Below are 23,895 nucleotides of genomic sequence, written 5' to 3'. Positions count from 1 at the left end.
CATTCATTTAATCTCTTGATTTCCATACCTTTGAACAGATTTAACAGCACTGTTTATTTACAGCTGTTAGCTTACCTGTAATCATGGATACAAGTTTACGTTCAAGGACCTTGGAAATAAATGTTGGCTTGCCAATAAATTACAATTGTGTACAAGTGTTTTTACATCCTCAAATGTCCCCATTACCCATAAATTCACTTGTCTAAAGTATGCATGTGCAGATCCCATTGAATTTCCGAACCTAGTTTGGAGCAAGATCCAGGGGAACAGCAGGTGGCATGTACCTGTCAAAGGAAGCAAAGTGGTTAACAATAAAGAATATTTCCTACATATGATTTAATACAATATCTGGACTTTATAAGACATCTTAAGTTCCTTAAGTTTACCTGTAAACTATCATATGTATCCTTTAGACTTTCCCCATTTGTCACATATTGAGCAATTTGGTCTCAATTTTACCTTGGTATACCTATTCACGATGATATGTGAGTTTACGTGCCTTACAAGCAGTGCACCAATGTCCCTGTGTCACTAAGTTTTGTTTAACTCTGACTTATTAGCTTTGAATGCTTTTCTTTGCCATCTATCACTGTCAGCTATTCTCAACATACCTACTCCCCAGTACTCCTGCAGCTGAAAGAGGGTTTTATTTAATAAGGTCAATGACTATACCCTGGAGTATTTTACAACTGAAGACAGAAGCAAAAATGTTTTCAAACACTGCAGGTTGGTCTTGTATCATTATGTGTTGATGATGACTTTAATTTGTTAGAAAGGGTGAAGTGAAAATTCAGTGCTTGAAAGGAGCTAAATGCATGTAAGTACATTGATTTTACAGAAGATTAACATTGGGATGTGGTTGCACAGTAAAGGTTTCTCACATCTTACTAATTTTTAGTTTTTGGCTTCATTGTGAGGTGCGGGGAGAAATTGGCTTTTGTATGTTGTGGAATACAGCACCCAGAATCACTCATGACAATTGTAAAGGAGGAAACGGCTAATGGGTTGCTGAGCATGATTGTGTTGTCCTGAAGTGAATGTGGAAAAAAGTGATCAATGTTTCTGGCAGTAAATTCTGCATCAGTCACACACCCTGTGCCAGATACTAGGGCACAGTAGGAAAATTCATCTGGCTTGAGAACCTCTTGCTCTGATTGTTGCTTCACCCTGTGATTTTTCTCACCTTCAGCACTGCACTGCAATGTTAGCATATACCATATGGATTCCAAGTCCTGACATGGGGCTTGAACCCACAATCTTCTGACGCAGACGCGAGAGTGTTACACAAACTGAGCCAGGATAAAAGGAAAAGCCTAACCCCATGTCATCTACTGTCTGGTGTCTCTTCTATAAATAACTCTGAAACTATAAGCTCCAGTTAGTCAGACAATCATTTGGATCAATGATCAATTGTTTTATCAGTCGAGATTCAAGATCACAAGGGAGGTTCAGATGGGCAGCGAGCTGTAAATAGTGATATAGGCACCAGATGCAAAGTAAAATCAGATGATAAACATAATAGTGCCCACAGGAGAATCCTGTTTATAGTTTTCATCTTTATTTAGCAGATCAAGGACAGAACTGACAAGGAAAGTCATTATGAAGCAGCAGTAGTACAACATTGCACATCATTTTTTTAAAAAAGTGCTAAATTGTTGGAATAGTACATACACGGTCTAATCGGCATTATATGTGTACATAGTTCGGCAAGGAGAGCTAGATATACAGTGAAATATTTATTTCACATGGAAATATAAATGAAAAATGTACATGTACAAAAATGTAGGTCATGAGGTATTTCTTGGTTACAGGTAAAAACAGATGCTCATTCACTAAATGATTCAGTAAAGTGCAGGGTACAGCCTGTTACCAAGAGAGCAACATTGCCCAATTGTAATCGGAGCTTCATTAACAAAATCTCCACTGATCAGTGTTTCTGTATTCTTTCCTGTACAATCACTGATTCCTGAGGTTTTCACATTTGTATTTTATGTATCCCTTTATAAAAGCTCTGAATTCACGCAGAGTATTACAGCACTAAAGATGAACAACTACTAACATGTAAAAGCAGGACATAAACTTTAACCACCATAAATGCTCTTGAACGTAGGTTACATCAGGCACAACAAGACTTTAAAGCAAAGTTCCACGTCTCTTTGTTTCAATAATGAAGCACATTTGAGAGTGTTGTAAAAACGGATGTCTACACTTAATGTAAAATACATAATTATGTGTTTCCTGATGAAAAATAGCTCAGTTGACATTTTATTCAGTGGAAACAGACTATAATACTCTTATATTCAGGAGAAGATATGATGATTGTAACTTGTGTCTTTTTATGGAGTAACCATTACTCAGATAGGGAAGTTCTAATGGTTGACACCAATGGCCAATTAGAGTATAAAGGAATAATTTTTCATTAAGAGGGGAGGGGATTTATGTTGAGAACAAAACAAATGTCTGAGTTGACTTTTTTTCTCTGCATTCTTGGTTTTCACTTTGATAGCTTTGGGAAATCACAATTGGCCCCTTGGTAAATAGTGCATGTCAAACAGAAATAACTCCTCATCTGTTTTGTGAATATTTCAAATTAGAAACATATATTTTCTATGCCATAGAATCAATTTGTTATATCCCAAAAATTCTAGGTGCTTGAGCAGTTAAAAAAAACCTGAGTAAGTGAGTGTGCAATGATTTCTATAATGGACGACTGCATAAGGTTCAAGTATAATGAGGTACAACAACAATGTGCATTTATATAGCATCCTTCGTGTAGGATAACATGTTACAGCTTTGTGGGGAGAAATCAATGAGCAAAGGTGCAGGGGGAGGTGATTGAACGACAGTTGTAAGTGAAGTACCGCAGAGATTTGTATTGAAACCACGGTTATTTACAATTTTTATGAGGGATTTTGAGAGTGCTGTCAAAAGAGTCAAAATTTACTATTGCCACCAAATTGGGTGGGGTGACAACATATGGGAATGAATATGCACATATTCAGAGCTATCTGGAAGAGCTGGGCATGTGGGAGGAAAGATGGCATATGCAGTTTAATACTTAAACATGTAAAGTGATTGTGCTGCATCTGTATAGAGGAATAGTTAAAACAACTGGAAAGAGGCTCAATTTAGTTTGATGTATGAGTCGATATCATGAGCCTATTTAATTTGTTTCTTTTGGTTGACCCTGTCAAGTTAGCTGTCTTGTTTGTCTGAGTAATTTTGATGGTGGTCTATGCTTGAGCGATCATCAATCTAAAGTGTTCATTTCTCTGGTAGTTTAGTGGAAGGGGTATATGAAAGGGATAGGTTTACAATATTCTCCAAGAGAATTGATTCAGATCATTTATTTGGTGCTCGAAGGAAGAGCTCCCTGTTAATCCTGTGCACTGTTTTCTTGTTTTCTCTCCAATCAGGTTTGGAACATTGAGTTTCAGGTGATTCAATCTGAATCCAAAGTCCAAATTGATCCAGATGTTCAGCCCTATCAGAGACGTGTATGTTGCTAATTTCAACCCTGCCTCATCATTTGATACAAGGTTATTACACCCTCTAGCTGTTCTGTGAAAATACTATAATATAAAAAAAATCCATAAACTGCCAGTGTTACAGGCTAATGGTTATCTGGAGAATTGGCACAGCCTTTGGGGTTCTGAATACAGGGTTATTACGGTTGTCATAGTTACTGGAAGATGAACATTTAGTTGTCTTATACATCCTGGAAGCCATTACTAGCCAAAAAGTTAGTGAAGAGGAGGGAGACAAATTTAATTATCAGATCAGCTCTGATATTGTACACTGTATGTTCAGTGATACCTTGTCAAGCAGTCATTGTTTTGAAATATTGCATCTCTTTTCAATTTGCTTTATTTTGCCTGATCGTTTTATGTTTAGTGAGGGGGATATTGTCATTCATTTCATGGCTGTTTGTGGGACACTACGATATGCATATTGGCTGCCGTGTTCACTTACAAAATATTGTCACTACACTTCACAGTAAATCTTGTTTAGTGCTTTGAGATGACCTCTCAATGTGAAAGGCATTATGTTAAGCAAGAATTACAGTATTGTTTATCAGCTTCAAAAATAACAACTTAAAACGCACATTTTGTATTGTGACTTTTCTTATTTTATCATCAAATCCCAGTGACAATAGATAATAATAAAAGATGATGAGTTACAATTTGATCTCAGAGAGACTATTGACATAATAAAAATCCTTGCAGTTGACAAAACATCTTTCACATCAGGAGGATATCTCAAAGTGCTTTGCAAAGTATGCTGTGAAGTGAAGTGACTGTGTATTTTGTAGGCAAATATGGAGGCCAATTATGGGGTTTCCTTTTCGAGTTGTAATGTTGAACTTTTATTGTAGCCTCGGCAAACTGAATTTAAGCACTAAATATTTCAATAGTATTCCTTCTTGCATCTTACTCAAGTGTCAAGAGAATCCACTTTCCTGTACAAACAAATATTTGAACAGTCACCCATACATCTCCTTTTTCCCTCTGGCAGAAATAAAATTACAATGTAAAATAGCACAAAGAAACACTTGTGTTATTTCATCCTGAAATCAAGTGGTACACATCTGGCCATGGGAAAAATGTAGAACAAGATAGATATAATCAGTCCAGTGGCTCTTGAAGGTTGTGACAGATTTATGATTTTATTAATGGGAAAATATGACAATTGAATAAAGCATCCCATCTTTCATCTAACACGGTGTGTAAGAATCTTAGGTGAATGTTTGGAAAGAAATCTATATAATGCCTTCGGCCAATCTATTCTTGATTTTATTAAACATTGGAATATCATAAAGTAACAGATTATCAGCTGCAAAGCGTAATGGTTGTCTAGAAGCTTGCAAAACTCAATCAAATTCTGCACTATTATTCCATATCAAGCTACAGTGTTATGGTATGTAGCTTTCTTGTCTGTAATTTCACTGAATATCATTTCATCAGTCATTGCTTTTTTTTAACACTTGAATACCTTTTTTTTTAAACTGTGAAGCTCAGCACAATGCTTAATTTTATTTACAAGAGATTATGACTCTGAACCATCAAAACATCTCTCAGCAAAGACATTTTATTTTTTTTAAAAAGTATCAAGGCAAAGATCGATTTCTGTATAACTGTAAATATTTAGATTTGCACACTGCAGATATTTGGGTGAGAAATTCCCAAATTCCCTGGTCGATACAATTACCATCCTTGATAATATGCATCTATTATAGCTGTGATTATAATAGGGAAATTTCCTTATTATGAGCACACCCTACCGTTTGCTGAACATTACTGATCAGTGAACCTTCACTCCATATTTCACACAGTATTTAAACTGCAGTACAGGATCAATGTGTTGTATTATGGCCCAATTATTTAACTCGTGGCTGTTGAAAATGCTTGTTAGTTCACTGCTATGGAGAAGGAAGCCCACTGTCAACAAGATTCTTGAGATATTGGTACTACCATTGAATTCAGATCATGCACTGAACAAGTGGAGCACTGCCACAATTTACAAAAATTCTAATTNAAAAAATTGTTCACCCCCATATGGCTCTAGTGGCTTTTTAATCAACATTTGCTTCTGTGGCTCATTGGGGACTAGAAGTCATCTCTTTGATGTTTTCAAAGCCAATGAGACAATTTCTTCCTTGGCATTCAGACACAATTTGGCACATGGACCGAAAGCATTCAAAGAAACAAATGTTAATAAAATGACACCTATTCACTTGGAAGTACCAAGCAGTGCTTCAGACCACTGTATAGGATTTCCTATTAAAAATGACAACGATAATAATCTGAAGAAATATGGAGAACGGATCACTGTTTCACTCTTTGAAAAATCCCAGTCGGGACTGTTTAACTGTAATAATATTGTGAGACACAGACTGCAAAACCTCACAACTCAGCAGTTAAACAACTCTTAAGTCTTTTAACAAAAACAGAAGTCACTGGGAACACTCAGCAGGTCAGGCAGCAGCTATGGAGAAAGGAAAGTAAGTCAACGTTTTGTGTCCACGACCCCACGACGTTTCGAGTCCAAAAACTAGCAAGTGATTATGTGCTCAGACTAATACGTGGAAGTAAAGTTAATCACTGAGCTTTTAGGGAAGTAAACTTGCAAGGCTGATGATAAATACCTTTTCACTCATCTAGGAGAAGAATCACAAACCAGACAACAGATTCTGTGGCGAAGTGCCAAGATTAAATAAAATGAAGTACGATTCCCAGTCAGTAATAATATTGAATATTAAAACTTAGGAACTGATGAGAGCAACAGAGACAGGTCAAATCTCACATATACGTGAGTTAATGAGTAGAAATATTAGGTGTACCTTGATACCTATTGGAGCCAAAATGAAGACTCCAATGTAAGAGTATGCAGTGATGGGCTTAGCTAGTATGTGATGCTCCAAAGGACAGTTCCAAAGAACAAACTCATCATTATGAGCCAGCTAAATAAAGGAGACTTGGCTGGAGATGGAGATTACAGTGTTTCTACAGTGATGTGTTAGAATGCAGACAGTTGGCGGTTAACCAGATGCTTAAGGACAATTGGAAATGTGTTTAAGTTGGTGAAGCACATCATTATTATACTTATCAAGACAACAATTTGCATCGAGACAGAGGTTAGTAAACTTGTGGAGTTTCCAAACACTCTGAAATACAATCATTTTCTGTTGACTTAACAAATTACAAAATTAAACAAATTCAGTTTATTTTATATGTCTTCTTTTTTGCCTTGTAAATCATCTTACCTCAGACAAGAAAGCATGAAGATAGCATTTTCTCAGATCAGACCAGTAGTTAGTGGAAGGTGAACTTCACTAGAGCAGCTTAGGAATGATTCTCCCTCCCATGAGAAAGCAGTTTCACCAGTGGCGTTGCTGAGATTGAAGCTCATGGACTTTATTATAGATTGCAGTTCCACAACAAGCATGATGCTGTCTCCAGCATAATTTATTTTAGCCTAAATGTTGCATTTATTTATGGAAATAAAATATATTATTTACAATGATTAATAAAATTAACGAACTTTGTTTTTCCCATGCCTTCTTTATCTTTGGAAAGTTGAGTTGCATCAACATGATATCAATGTATGAAAAGGCGAAATATAAAATGATATGGGGAAAGGCAGGAGAATGGGACTAAATGGAGAGCGTGTTCATAGATACTGCACATTGGTCTTCTATGCTGTAAATTTCTATGGTTCTGTGGGAGCAATGACAGAATAATCCTCAGTTATAGGTACATCTGCCCAGCGTCAACTCTTGTGGATGATATTTTTTCTATAATGCAAGTCTGAAACTGGCTACCAACTAGACTTTGTGGCAAGGAAGGTCATTCAGACCAAATGCTCTCGGGGGTGATATAAAAGTGATTATAGTTGGCTGACTGTATCCTGATGCAAGACATGCAGGACAACAATTTGCAAGACTGGATGAAATCCTCCTTTCAGCAGTAAATTAATTTGTTTGCTTTGGCAGTAAAATCAGAGGAGATGGACTAATGATCAATGCAATCACCAACAGGATGAGCAAAGACACCGCAGCATTTCATTAGCTAAATAGCATCTGGTGTCAAAGGAATATACATCTTTTCCATTAGCATCAAGATTGAACTTCATCAGAGAAGCAGCATCTCTTTTTATAAGTGTCAGACAGACGTGGGCACTAGACTGATGCAGAGGAATGCAATATGTTTTTTGTTGGCTCACCTGTGGCATATCCTGCATGCACACAATGAAGACATTCAAAAAGGAGAACAGGAACTCTGTTTCACAACAACATGCGCGTCAGAAAGAACTGAACTGTTCTCACAATGCACACTGGATGGAATATAAGCACTCACTGCTTAATTGATATCCACAATGGACATGAAGGACAGGATGTCCGTGGAACAAAATGCGACAAAAAACATATGCCAAAGACACAAGGATTTGGACTAACTGTATGTTGCCCTCATGAACATAAGTAGATGTTTTAATTCTGCAAAAGCTCTTCATTAAACACTCTGGTTTAATATAATTCATGGTGTAACATACATTTTTTTAAAGCTCCCTCGTGAATAGGGAGCATTTACAAAGCATACCCTTTGTAATTATACTTCTAGACTGATCCCTAAGGCAAACTTCTAAAGAACTGCTATGGTATGGTAATTTAAATGTGGCAGGCTTCATTATAACCTGCTAAGTGGGAGTCACGCAAAAATAGCCCATTTTAGTGTCTCCTCAAATGACGTCGTCTTGATTGAGTTTGCTTTTACTGACATTTTATCATACGCTTAATGTTGCTTCAGCTCATAGTGTGTCATTACTCTTTAATTTTCCTGACGTCTCCATTAGTCTATTTCTGCTCAGTAACACTGAATTGTCAGTGTTCCGAGACACTACCTATGTGAAGGGGTCTATACACATGCAAGTTGTTGTTATCTTCTTATCTCTACTACCTAATTCTCTAAGTCTAAGTAGTGAGCTGGTGTCCACTGATCTTGCATTTGGTGAGTTAATTAATTTGCAGTACATGAAGAAGTCCTTTTTATGTATTTAAGCCATCATTGCACACTTAAATACTGACAACCTAAAAGGCTACCACTCTCAAGGCATTGAAAAAATATGTAACTGATTCAGAAACTGCAGACCTTAAATAAGCAACTAGTGGAAGCAGCAGTTTTCAATATAACACATCGACAAGAGCGATTAATAATTCATTCACATATGTCTAGAAAATGAAAAAACACTACGCTTATTTATTTAATTTGACATCAGTCGCAATATCAAGTACTGGTGCATCAGAATGTGCTGCATTAGAATGAGATGTTCCATTCACTCCATCCGGAGTTTGTGGTCTGTCACTGGGTTGTTGATCACATACAGTGTGTTACATTGCTAGGCAAACTATAGTATTCCCTCATTATGAGATTCACACTCATTCACTGTACTAAAAAAATCAATTACCAGCCACTGAAATTTGGTAAACAATTACTTTTGTTACATGTTAATTGAGATGATATTTATCTGACTCTAGCATCAAAAGAATAAGATGTGCTAAAAGAGTTTCTAAATAATATCGTAAGAACATAAGAACATAAGAAATGCTAGACGAAAAAAGACCAAGGTCCATCTAGTTCGTCTTCCACTTTCTTGGCGCTCACATGCACATATGTCCCAAACTACCTATATACTATATCCCATAATGCTATTTCCCAAAAGAAAACTATCTAATCTGTGTTTGAAATAATCAACACTTCCTGCTTCAACCATCTCCCTAGAAAGCCTATTCCACAGGTTTACTATTCACTCACCGAAATAGTGTTTGCGTAGTTTCGTTCTGAATTTACCCCCCGATTCAGTATCAATATCGCGATTCAGTTAGTTGCAAAGCAAATCTGGAAACAGCAATGTTGTACAAGGTGAGAACCTAATATACCAATAGCTGATAGCAAAATCTTAGATTGCATTCTGTTGAGGAGCTGGCAAGTAATGTCCTTACAATAATAACGATAATAATGATAATCCTGGCATTTGATATAATTATACAAGAGGATAATGGTGGGGATATCAGAGTGTAGTCCATCAAATGACATTGTTTGAATTTCCAGTTTGGAAGAACACAATTCAATTTAATGTCTCATCTGAAGGATGGCACCACCGACAATGCAACACAACCCCAGCACTGCATTGGAGCGTCAGCTTAGACAATATGATTCCAAGTCCTGAAGTGGAGCTTGAATCCACAAGCTTCTGACTCAGAGGCAAGATTGCTACCACTGTGCCAGCCTGACCCACTAGGTCATTATATACTAAACATTAAAGTCAATATTATCCATAGGCTCAATAATCATTTTTCAAAGAACAAAGCTCAGCGAATACACACATATATTATCAACTGGCCAGTACCTGTGTATTTAAATCCTCAGGTTTTAATTTCAGTGGCTTGTGTATGGTCAAAATCATATGATGAGACAATCACAAAATTCTAATTGTTGTACCTTAATCTTTCTTTTGGAATTTTTTTTATAACCATATATTTCAGACCTGTATCGTACAATCAGTAGATTGAGCACCAACCTGTTAAGTGTTCCCTATTGGAACATTTTGCTAAGATATCAATTAAACTAGATTCATACAATTCTGCATAAGGAGATGTCAGTTGATGGAAAAAGGGTCTGACCTCCCCATCTCATGGGATCTTGGGCAATTGAACTAAGGCCAAATCTAGTTCTCTGTTTCAGTATTAATTGTTCACATTCTCCATCAACCACAAGAATCTGGTTCAGCACAAATCGACAGAAGAAGACAGTTTCAGCAAAATTGTAATTGGGGATGTCCTTACATCATAATACCAAGTAGCTTATGTTGGCAGAGAGCTATATTATATACTCATAAGTGGTACAAACCACATGTAAAATCTTACAATCTGAGCTGGAGCTAAATGTTATGGCTTTCTTAAAATCAATGGATTTGGTTGCAATTTATTAGAGATTTGTGGGCTATTTAAGTTTCCAAAGAAGGAGTTCTAAACATTCTGTGATAAATGTAATTGATGTGCAGGATGAATGGCCTTATTGAAAATTAATATTGAAACAGGTGTTAATTGCCATCCTGACTAATGAATTTATAGTTTCAATTTTTTTTGCAATAATTCTTACAAGAGCTTTGGTCAGACATCATCTGGAGTATTGTGTTCAGGTTTGGGCACCACACTTCAGAAGGATATATTGGCTCTGAAGGGCTGCAGCGCAGATTCATCAGAATTATACCAGGGCTTAAAGGGTTAAATTATGAGGACAGGTTGCATAAACTTGCTCTGTATTCCCTTGAGTATAGAACATTAAGGGGTGATCTAATTGAGGTTTTTAAACTAATAAAGGAATTTAATAGGGTAAATACAGAGAAACTATTTTCTCTGGTAGAGGAATCCAGAACAGGGGGCATAATCTTAAAATTAGAACTAGGAGTGAAATACGAGGCAATTTGACATTCCAAAGGTAGTGGAAATCTGGAACTCTCTCTGGATTCATTCAAATTTTCAAGACTGAGGTGGATAGATATTTATTAGGTAAGGGTATCAAATGATATGGGGCAAGGGAGTGTAATTGGAGTTGAGGTACCGATCAGCCATGATCTTATACATATGGCAGAACAGGCTCAAGGCGCTGAACAGCCGACTCCTTTTTCTATGTTTCTATTTATCTTCCATTAGAATATGACAAAAGAAGAGATTAACTTATTGGCTTTAAAGCAATTCGACTCAAAAGATCACTATGATTTATTGAACTGGGCCACGAAGCAGCAAAACTCTGGAACATTCTTCCTTTATCCCTCTGCCTTGTCGCTTTCTTCACCATCTTCAGAATGCGCCTGAAGACCTTCCTCTTCGACCGTGCCTACAGTTGTCTCTCCCTCCCCCTGGCTCAGCTTCGTGCTCCGCCACTGTCAAGTGTCACTGTCAAGGGCTCTGGGATGCTATCCTTCATGAGGGTGCTAGATAAATGCAAGTTGTTGTTGTTCAGTTATAAGTGTGGGCCACAGGTAAAACCAGCAAATAATGCATAATAGCCCATTATAATCAATATTTACACCCTATTCTTTAACTAATTGAATGTGTTCAAATGGTTTAAAGCAGTCATTGGTTTGTTCTTTAATGGATTAATCAGATGTTGTTATAGATTTACGATTTTCCTTTCTAGTTTCTCTATATCCCTGTCCCGCAGCATATTGTTGTGAGATAATAATAATAATCCTTGCATTTGACATAGCACCCTATCATTTCGTTGAGACATCGCAAAGTGTTTTACAGGATATACTGTAAAGTGGATTGACTGTGTAATTTGTTGAGCAAAACAAGAACCAAATTAAATTACTAAACCACACTGTTTTGCTTGCTTAATGTGCCATATCATATCTCCGGAGACTCACAGTTATCAGGTAATGGTTAATATTATTTTGGAGCCGAAAAACTTTTTATCATTTAGACATGTTCCATTTAGTCTCCAATTAGTAACACTAGTGTTGAAAGATAAAAGCGATAAGTCCATCCGTCCTGCACATCAAATACATTTATCACAGTTTCCAGTAAGTGCGAATATGGAAATCAAACTGCATCAGGGTAAGCATAGAACTTGTGCTCTGTAGAATAATCTGTAAAATCCTATCCAGTGTGGTGAAACAATCTATAAACATCAGTTAGCTGCATCGCTCCACTGCTAATGAACCTAAGTTCCCAAGAGGCAGAATCTGTCAGAGTGGCTTTAAAACTTTCCTTTTCTCCACCCAGAAACAGCCAGTGAGTTTTGTACTAAAGTGCTGATCTGCATCAAATTCTATCACCCATGTTAGAGTATGGGAACATGAATGACAAGTCACAAAATCATTGAAAGGTTTTTTAAAAATCACTCTACTGAGAAGCTACTGAGAAGCCAGAAGAAAAGTGGATGGTTCTGCCTTGAAAGTTACATTTTCTTTTGATTTTTTCCAGTCTTTGTTTCATACCCTGACATATTATACAGTTTCTGATCAATAGACACTTTCTCACATTTATTATACTTTACCGACATGAAGCTAATTTTAACCCTAATGATTGTATGTACTTATAAATCTATACTGCATGGATAGCATACAACATTTCTATGTTGACATATTTTGTGATTGGTATATGTAGGATATCCCTTTAAGAAGTGAAAGGGCAATTAAGAAAGAGCCAATGAAATAGAGATAGGAAATATAAAAGGATCCTAGGAAGGGATGCATTGTTTGGTTTATGGTTGGTGTATTGGATTGTTGTGAGGGGATAGGAGGGTGACCGAAATTGAACTTGAAGTGAAAGCTCTTGAAACTGGCCTTGAAGGAGGCGACGGTGAGGTGAAGGCACTATGGGATGGAGTTCCAAAGGGTGGGGGCAGAAAGGCTGATGGCCTTTGAAGGACAGTTGAGGATCAAACAAGATAAAGAAAGAGAGGTACCTCTCAGGATTGCAAATCCAACACCAGTGGGTTTTTTGGGGAGATTTATTCTTTCTATGAAAATGATCTTTGTGATGAATTAAAAGATTTGGAGACTCAGGCTCATACTAGCCAGTGCCACTGGAAGGGATCACTGCACACACCTGCTGTGTCCCTGACATTTTCCACACCTAGTTGGAACAGCCATCAGCATCAGCCAGTCAGAGGTACCCAAAGTCATTTCTCAACTCACTGCTGCCCAGGAGAATGCATCAGTATATTCGTCTCCCAACATCTTGGTAGGAATATGTGAAAAGCTGAGGAGCACTTTTTGTTGCTGACTTTCCTCAATGTCCTATGTTCAATCTATATTATACTTTTCACTTACAAGAAACTGCATAACTCTACAGTAATAGGAAGTAGTTCTATTGAGCGATGCTTAGGTGGTATGGAATGCAGATAATATCATACCAGACTCATGGGTACCAGTTATACTGTCAATGCTTTTGGCATATGGTTTTATTAACTCTAGAGTTTTAGGGAAAGCTTACTGTATGCTGTTAGGTAGGTGGGTATTGCCTTGCAGTATACTGCACGTGCTCTTTCTAATTGCTGTAACAGCATTATGTCTGTCACTTGTAATGAAATCTATGGTCTGAAATCCAAGTTAATGATTCCAGTGTTTAATTCGCACAATATTGGGAATCATGAAACTCAATCATTTGTCTTTATTAAATTGTTGCTCAATGGAGTCAAAAACACAGTGCCTTCACACGAAAGAGAAAACAGGGAAAGACAGAAAACGCAGGCAGTATGAGAGGAGGACATCCCAGGAAAAAAATACTCAGGACGGGAATAATCCAGGAAAGTGCCCGATGGCGGATAATGATTAATGGATTGACAGGAGAAGATAGGGTGGAGGCATACAGACTGACAGTCAGAAATTAGGTTCAGCAGTACCACTCCAGCCACATGATGATATCTTGCTGGTAAAACCACAGGTATGCTGTGAATGAGAGATAAACAAGTACTGCCATTAAGCTATAGTGGAAGTATCAGTCAGGATTATTGCAGGCAATTTTGTGTGTGAAATTCTGTTTCTACTGCATTTTTCATCTTCTGAATGATCATATGGAACAATCTAACTGCACATGGTATCACTGAGACTGAATATGCATTCTGCTTGTATGTCTGCTGCACCCATCTGAGATACTGGACAGATGTATATTACCTTCCATTGCAAAAATTGTCTGTCCTATTCTCAAATACTAGTTCCCGGGAAAATCATTTTGAAAATTTTTGAAAACTTTTGAAAATCATCAAAAGTTGCCCAGCAGATTACTGCCTCCACAAAATCTATGCAACTGGGTTGCGTCACTTGAATTCTAAGTGTCTTGTGCTGTATCTATGCTGCACTCTTCTTGGTGAATCATTGCAACTTTCAAACTGGAGTTTTGCTGAGAATGACCACCTTGAGGAGGTGGTTTCAGCAGCACATTGATTCACATCACCCTATTATAAGTGCAACAATGTGAGTTAATACCAGCCACTCTCTTGAAGTCAGAATATGATTCTTTAACAGTTCCAGTTATATCAATCCAGGTCCTCATTCTCTCTACTGGTGGAAGCAAAGTCCTTTCACCTTCAGTAATATAACCAAAATTAATAACCAATTTACCTTTTTAAATATTTGTGATGTTATTCTCAAGCCACTGAGTGCTGCAAAGGATCTTTAAGATCTGACCCCACAGAACTTAACAATGTTACCAAACACTGGGGGATAGATAGTTTATGTTGAACTCAGTTTTATATGGGTAATAATACAGGAATATATTTTTCAATTAAATTTAACAGGGCCACAACATAATTGACGAACCTGCATTCTTGGGGATTGATCAAATCAGAATACCCAAGAATGCAGTCTGCAGAGATGTGTGTAATTAGCGATATTTACAGATAAGATGGGAAATGCTATAATTTTCTTTGTAAATATCAAAGGCCTTGTAATTTGTGGTATTTACAAATGCGTATCACAATTAGCGCTTCGCATCCAGTTTGCCAGTTTCACAAATTAAACCTTGCTATCACCCTTAAATACACAATGAGTTCTTACTTATTGTTGAAACAAGCTGTTCTATAACAGTTATTTTGAATCCAGGGTTTAGTCATTACTTGGACGGATTATTTAGACCAAAGTGTCTGTGTGTTCAGAACGCCACTAATCTGTAAAATATATTTACTGTATAATAGGGCATCAGAAAGAAACATGTAATTCCCACAGTGCAATACTTCACATGATTGTCTGAGTGACGCATTGCTTGCTTTACTTGGTTTTAGTGCTCTACTTCAGTGAACTGTAACCCCACGAATAGATCGCTTTTGTTCTTCTCTTTCTGGGCTGACTGCAATTTAGTGTTTTTGTTTCATGTACAATTCCAGTATTGTTGTATTTAAAAACCTGGATACAATAGAACATGTGCCAAAAATGTAAAAATTTTCCCATGTTAATTTCCAACAGTGACATAATGGCTTGTGCAATGCATTAATCATCAGACAGCTATTTGGATAAGGAGGAGCTTCTTGAAAAGGTGCTGCATGACAAGTTCATGGAGTCTGAATAATCTTGTGCTTTAAATTTTCTCATTAACATATCTGCATATTTTTCCAAGGAGCTAATTATCAAGGTCACAGAATGTATAACAAATGCAATGGTTAATGGATAGCACAGTCAAAAGAGTGTAGAATATTTTGTCTTTGTCGCCACTCTTTAGACTGTCACTCATTCTCAGACATATATCCCAGGCTGTTTCTGTCTAGGGAGCTTGATGGGACATCAATCTGTGGTTTGTCAGTTTCCATCAACATCAGTCAGGAATCCTCTCTTTAAAGCATTTACTCTGCCGAGACCTAAGTGATGACTAATTAAAGTCAAAACAGCATATTAGATCAGGACCAAAAGCGGAACAAATTAAAGGAATTACATGTGAACTGCTGAATGAACCTAAGAATAAGCAAATGAATTTGTAACTGATTCATCCTTAGTGAGATTATACATCTGTGTAAATAGATTGCCACATCAGGCCAATTTACATAATTTTAAAATAAAACTTTATATAAGCAGAGTAATTGTGCTGGGAGATCAGGTGATCCTGAAAAATGAAAGCATTTGTGAGTCTTGGTTGGGCGAAGGAAATGAAGCTATGTGAAATGGTCACGCCCTTCACGTATCAGTCTTGAAATGATCTTCAGATGAGACGTTAAACCGAAGTCCCGTCTGCCAGATCAGGTGGACAACAACAACAACAACATTACATTAGTAGAGCACCTTTCACGTCGGGAGGACGTCCCATGGATTTGAGACATCTCAATGACATGATAAGTCGCTGTATCAAATACAAGAATCATTGTAAAGAGGTCATTTGGGCTTTCTTACATGGAGATGAGCAGAGGCACATACTGCCCTTCATGGAGTATAGGTGGATGCTCAAAGCTAAATTAGGGGAAGAAAATGTGTCCAAAATAAATATTATTAATTTCATAAGTTCACTTTTATTCAATGGCAAAAATATCTTGATACTGAGCATGGGTCCTATAACTTTCAGTGGATACTAAACAAATGTGCCATTTACTTAAGTAGAGTGCTGTAAGAACAAAAGGATTTGCTAGGTGAAAGAAGACCAAGGTCCATCTTGTTCGCTTTCCACCATCCTGACAGTTTCTTGACTTGTCGTGTCCCAAACTATATACTATATCCTGAAATATCATTTTGAAGAAGAAATCAATCTAATTTGTTCTTGAAACAACATTTTCTGCTTCCCCTGTCTGCCTAGGGAGCTTGTTCTGTAAGTTTACTACTCGTTCACTGAAGTGGTGATTCCACAGATTTGTTCTGAATTTACCCCTCTTCAATCGCAGCTGTGACCTCTGTTCAAATGTTCAGTACAAGATAAAACAGCTTATCATGGTCTACATTATCTATTCCCTTCAGAATCTTAAAGACCGTAATCGGATCACTCCTCAACCTTCTCTTCTCCAGTGTGAACATGCCCGTTTATCTAATTGCACCTCGTAATCCAGGCCCTCCATCCTCTCAATCATTTTGGTTGCCCTCCTCTGTATCCTCTCAATCGTTGCAATATAATGGTCCACTGCTCAAATTTCTTCTGGTACATTTTTATTTACTGTCCAATGCATGGGTCAAGTACTGTACAATCAATGCTATCTCATAAAAGTGAAGAATAGTATGGAAGCTACAAAGGCTGTGGTGGTAGTCTTGTAAAGAATATGTGAGTGTATTGTATTTCAGATTTCATCTTATTGTTTTGGTACACAGCCTCATTATGCCAGAGCTATTAATAAATTTACATCTTCATGCACACAGCATAGGCAGTGACCATATACAGGAGAGTACTTTCACTTGCCTTGATGACTTTTCTATTTTAGCCATTTAATTATCTGGTGTGAGAGGGATATCTGTGCACATATGTGTTTTCTTTTAATATATACAGGAATAATCTAATCTAAATCCCAAAAAGATGCAATTGTTTTAGTTCAATTTAAATTTTTGTTTGTAGCATATCATAGAAAATGCCTCAATCACTCCTTTAGTTAGTAGTCAGTGGTTAATATTATGAAAACATACATAATATGCAGCACTTTTATAATATGTTCCCAATTGTTTCTCTTTTTAATTGTGCAGAAAAAAAATCTTTCTTGCAATCTGGAGTGCATACTATTCTCTCAACGTACAGTGTACGAGGTAAAAGGCATTGTTTTGATTGTATGGCAGACAGCATGTCCAAAAGTCCTCGATAAGTCTTAGGAGTCCACGTCCCATGCTCAATTGATTTCTAGCTATTAAAGAAGAATGGTCTTATACCACATAATCTTGATTATATCTACATACACATAGCACAAGGCACATGTCTGCATGATACTTTCACATGGCCTAGGTTACTGATCCACTTCACAAATAATGAGCTAAGGATCAAAACGTGGGGTTCATTTCGCTGCTCTTCCATTTTTTGTTTTGTCAATAGAAATGTCATGAATTACTTCCATCTTCATAGCCATCCATAAAATATTGCTCAATTTTAGATGTGACTTTTCAGTATATTGTAATTAGGTTAAGTAAAATATCTCTAAAGTAAGCAATTAACTACAGTGGTTAATGGCGACTAATCTTTGCTCACAATCATGAATCTCATGAAATTGGATGGGGTTATTCACTTTAGACATTTTTCCCAGTGTTTTATAAAAAAAATTTATCACTTGAAAGCCTCTTTCCCTAATGCCCAAATCATCATTTGACAGATAAAATCGACATCCTGTCAAACATTTAAAGATTGATATCCATCAGCTAGTAATTCTCCAAAGCTGGGCGACATAGGTTTAAAGTACTGCAGTTAAGCTATCTGAGAAAAGGTCAGTTTTCCAGGTCACATCAGAGTATAACTTTTACTGACAAAGGGTTTTATCATTACGTAATTAATGAATAGGTAAAGCAGTTTCTTTAAGAAAATTCAAATTAATTAAGATTGAGATTCAAATGAATTTCAATGAAGATTGAAAACCTTAATTTGAGCAAAGAAATGTCCCACAAACGGGCATGAAGTGAGGTTCTCTATTCTTGAAAATCACCTGGTTATCACAAACTTTAAAAAAAAGGTTCTATTGCGCACAGCAAATGAAAAGGCTGCAAAACATAAATCAATGCAATTTAGTGAGGATCAAATGGACAGAGGTTGCATTTACAAGACTGACTTTCCTTAATGTGATTCCCAGCTTGGGAACAATTCCCACCTTTACTTTTCCGTCTGCAAGATCATTTTGTCTTAGAATTTAAGGTCACGTAAAACTGGGGAAAATTAAAATTAATTAAAATTAATCTTAATTTGGAAACAAGTTTCTCAAGAGCCATGGAAACTAGCTTGCTTTTCTTCCCTCTTATTATTTACTTCCTGAATGGCCAGTATCTCTGTCCTACCCATTTGTCAAAGATTCCAGTGAAAATTAATGTAGAAAATCATAGTTTCCTTATAATCCCAAATCCCAGGTACCAAATCTGATAACAGATGGAATACATTCACGAGTGCAACATTGATGAACACAGGTTTTCTATTCTCCTTTCTTTCTATTTGTACTTTTTTCAGGCTTGTTATTTTTTGAAAGCTTTCTTTCCTTGAAGAAAATGTAAAGGCGAGTATCAGCTGACAGCACCTAACAATGGGAAAAATTGACATTGTGGATCACACATCCACAATGTCAAAATTGACATTGTGGAAACACCACAGTATAAATCCTCTTTAGTATTTAGTACAAGATGTTGACCAGAGGTTAGCAATCTTAATTCAAGTAAGATTCTTTAGAGAAATTGGTAAAGAAATTCACAAGCTCTCTAATGGAACACAGGCAAATGGTTGTTATATGTAATGAGGGAAATTGTAAGATTTCTTATAAATTTGACAAGTTAATTAACATAGCAAAACCCTCAATTTCACCTAGTCTTTGCCTAAAAAACTTTTTTTTCTAAAATTTAAGATCATGCAGAATTGTAGAAAATTCTTAAATTCCTTTATAATTTTAATATCATTTTAAGTCTCAATTTGGAAACCCAGCTTCCAAACTGAGAACCAGACTTAATTTAAGATTTTTCCACATTCTGCATTGTCTTAAATTATGATGCAAGTTGATTATGCAGGCTAAGGCTATGAGGAATTTGGGGCCTCTGATTTTATAAGAAACAACATAGAGTTTCCCATTTGTGTTTTGAATATAGCACCCTAATAACTATCTAACAGTAATGTGAATGAAGCAACTACAGATAAACTAGTACATTAACAAAAATAACTACGAATATCCTGTATTTTGAACAATATTTTGCTTTGAGACTCATTGAAAAGGATAACATATTAGAGGTGTTGTTCTGGATGTTATTTATTTTTTCAAATGTTGTAAATATTCACTGGAGAAAGATGTTTAGTGGATTTGTGCAAATGCGGGCTTCTTTCAGTTACGCAAACCCATGGGAAATCCATCACAAGCCAGCTCCTATTTAGAGCAGAGTTGCTACCAGTCAGTGGGAATTATTAAGGAAACCCATTNAAAAAAAGTGCAAATTAGATCCAAGAGTTATTTTTTATGGTGTAGGTTCTGTCATCACATTGCTATCAGAATTGAAACTTTTAATGGAAATCTTGACGCAGTGGTGAACAATGTTTGGAACCTGGGGGTTCTGTTACCTTTTACAGGAGAAATGGGATTAAGGCAGATTGTCATCACCAATTTTAAGAACCTAACACACTGCCAAACTGAGTAATACATGATGTTCAATTTTACGCAAAAATAAATAGTAACTGATACAAGCTGTGAGAACTTGCTATGATGGAAATGAATGCCGATTCATTCATAATACCACAGTGACCTTGTGAAAACTTTTAGGAAGCTCTGTGATGTTTTTGTCAATCTGTAAAGAACCATGACTTGTGAAAACATTTCCCATTTTAAAAAATCGGGTGTAATTGCAAACAGAACAAAAGCAATAATAAAATGGGATCCAAACACTGTGAGAGGGTTGAAAGAGATGTGTAGCTTTAAAGCAATTTTGTAAAATCAAGGTAATATGGTTTCAGATTTTTACTTTTAATTCTGCCAAAACATGTCCTCAAAAGCAACTCTAAAAATGTTGTGGAAGAAAATACCTTCAATTTAAGTGATGAACATATTATAAACAATATACACACATAGATGATAAACTACATTGAAATTAGCATGTCATTTTTTTAAGTGGATTATTAACAGATTATTAAAATTGAGATAGATGACTCAATTTGGAAACCAATGAACTATGCTGATTATAGTGAAGGCTCAATAATTAGACATCTGTCTGGTTGAGATCTAGTTTTGAATGATTATTAGAGATAAAAGTATCCACCAATAAGTTAATATGGTACATATGGTGGACATCCATGGAATGATTCAAAAATATCTCATTCATTATAAAATAGTTTAGATAGTCCAAAAATGGCAAACTTTATTTAGATTTTGCATCTATTTGGTAAGAAATAATAATAGGATACAAAGTAGATAGCAGTACTATATTACTGAGTTACATGTGACCTTGAAATCCAGCAAATGTGACTTGGGCTTGATTTAAATCTATAATAATATAATAATAATAAAAGTCCTTGCACTTGATATAGCGTCTTATCATGTCATTGAGATGTCTCAAAGAGCTTAACAGAATATATTGTAAAGTGAATTGACTGTATTTTGTGGGTGAAACGCAGCAGCCAATTGCATACAGCAGTGTCCCACAAACTGTCGTAGATTGATATCTAGCTTCCGCACTTAAACTTAGACATTACCTCTTTTATTTTACGAGTTATGTCACAACCTCTATTGAAAAGCAGCCAAATCTCCCACCAATGCTGCACTTAGTTGATGGCCAGCAATTTAATATGCTCTTGGTTTTCTGAGTGGTAACAAATTGATACAGACTCAAGAGAACTAGCCGTCTTCAGAGGATCAGGAGAGAAAGAGACTGGTTTTCAGTTCGACAGTTACTCTGTTAACTAGAATAGAAAAATGTTACTATGATTAATATTCTAGTAGTGAAGTTAATAGAATTGCATTTCTCCTACACAAGGTTACATTATAAATAAACAGTTTCACAGAATTTTGTATTAGTGCTTCAGGATTTTTCAATATAATGACATTAAGGCCAATAAATGCAGGACAAACAATTAATACAGTAGTCTGAAAGAGACAGCTACGATATTTCAATGGGAAAAAAAATGTAGGCCACATCAGGATAACCAAATTCGAAAGCAAAATGATTACCTGTATTTGAAGGAATTCCTCATAATTACAAAAAGAATCAGGCTTGTCTGTTGACCTTTAATGGTTTTGACATTGCCAGTTTTAAATCAAAGCAAATCTTGAATTTACTGATTCTAAGACCTCTTCAAGCGAGCTTTCATATTCAAAACTGAAGGTTTTCAATATCACCGAGAAGGAAGCCAGTTGTCAATAACTTTCTGTCATTTTATTCAGCGAGCACTTTCCCTTAAATGGCAGCCCACTGGGGATCATACTGCAATAAGAAAAAAGACTGCACTAGATTTCTTTCTTCTTCTGAGTTACAGAACTCCATCAAAAGGCAGCGAGATGCACATTTCATCAATTTTACACACTCTTATTGTTAATGGCAGTAACATAAGGGCCTTGTATTAAACTATAAATGCTGCGTGTTCATTATTAATATTTTGTACACCACATTAATATTATAATTGAAAAATCCAGCGTCATTTTCAAAACTTTGAAACAAAAACCATTTTGTATAAAGGACTTGTGAAATAATTCAATCTACAAATATGTGCCTGGAATGTTTGAGAGCTGTATTATAATGATACGCTGGACACTTTGTAAAAGCTCCCATTGGTATATATTCTGACAGTGCATCAGAAATGTAACCTATGCTACTCACACAAGGTTCGTGCGTGTTTATTACAGAAAATGCACTTAATTTATATAATTGTTCTAATTAGCTAAAATGGTGTAGAAATAAATGTTGGCCCCTACAAACAATCAGAAGTTATCGTGTTCATCAGTGGTTACCTGCACTACCACAATCATGTTCTTAAGTATTGTAATGCAGCAGTGTTCCAATTTCACCTGCATTCTTCTGTTTTTTTTACTATTGCCTTTGGACTTACTTTTTGGATCAGCCTGGTAAACTGATGCTTTTGAAAGCCGATTTAAAAACTGCTTAGTTTCTGTTTAGAAAGTGCCATTTGGGTATTCAGATGCTATCATCCTGCTTGGACCCACACAAAAATAACCTTTGAACAAATTGTTTGTATGAATTCTTGAAGTAAGCATCCTCTAATACTCTCTAAACCTTCACTGTAACACTGGGCATTCATTCAAATAAGCTCTGCGTGCTAATGAATGCATTTTCACTTTTGGTCCGCCTACTAGGTATAAGGACAGGAAAAATTGTACTGTGATGTACACTCAACAGTCATATTTATTTAGGCAAGTGGAAGCCACTTCAGAGCATATAACACACAGTGATTTACCTCTGCATGTGACAATACATAAACATTGACCTTACCTGGTAATTTCACCACAAAAGTACCATCTGAGACAGTTTATCTTTGTATGGCTCCTTGTTCTAATAGTTAATTATGATTCACAGTTTGTTCATGGCTTTACATTCCTTTTCTTGCCTCAAAGATGACACTCTTCCTCAAATCAAAAACTACAAGCAAAGAACTCACATTTATACCTTAGTCCCAAAGAGATGTTAGTACTCAGATTGTATGTCTGACACTAACGTGTGATCTTCTTTTGGGCATGCTAGGCTATTTATTACCCATGTGCCCATGACAGTGTTCTGGGCAACAAAACATGTTTATCACTTTGCAATTAGTGAGGTGACAGTATTAGGAACTCTTGAGGCAATGTATGGGGTGTACAGCAGCTGTGATTGCTGGTGTTCTGTCATTATAAATACAGGCTCATCCTTCATTCTCAGAAAAGCACTTCCTGCTGCCCTAGGCATACATTTCATCTCTCAGAGATAGGATTGCTTACTGTAATTGGGACAGTTTGTGCTATGAACTCTGGTGAACGATACTTAGATTGTCAAGTCATGAGAAAATTAATTGTAAAAGAGCTTTATTGACCTGACTGGAACCATACATCTTGAACTGGGGCAGTTCTTCACAATTTGGCACTGGGTAACCTTGAAACAGAGCTATGGGGTTGGCAACCCAATGGGAATTATGTCTTCATCCTACCTGTGGCGACAGAGTTGATCAATACTGTGCTGTAGATTGCACTGTGAGATTAAACAAGAATTTTGGAATATACAGGGAAAAAGCAGCTAAAAGGTGCTTTCCAGACCATCAATACTTTCTTCTGTGAGAAAACAAACATTCAG

The sequence above is a fragment of the Callorhinchus milii genome, unplaced genomic scaffold, assembly GCF_018977255.1.
Source record: "Callorhinchus milii isolate IMCB2004 unplaced genomic scaffold, IMCB_Cmil_1.0 Scaffold5, whole genome shotgun sequence".
Lineage (NCBI taxonomy): Eukaryota > Metazoa > Chordata > Chondrichthyes > Chimaeriformes > Callorhinchidae > Callorhinchus > Callorhinchus milii.
Note: the sequence above shows the minus strand (reverse complement) of the source record.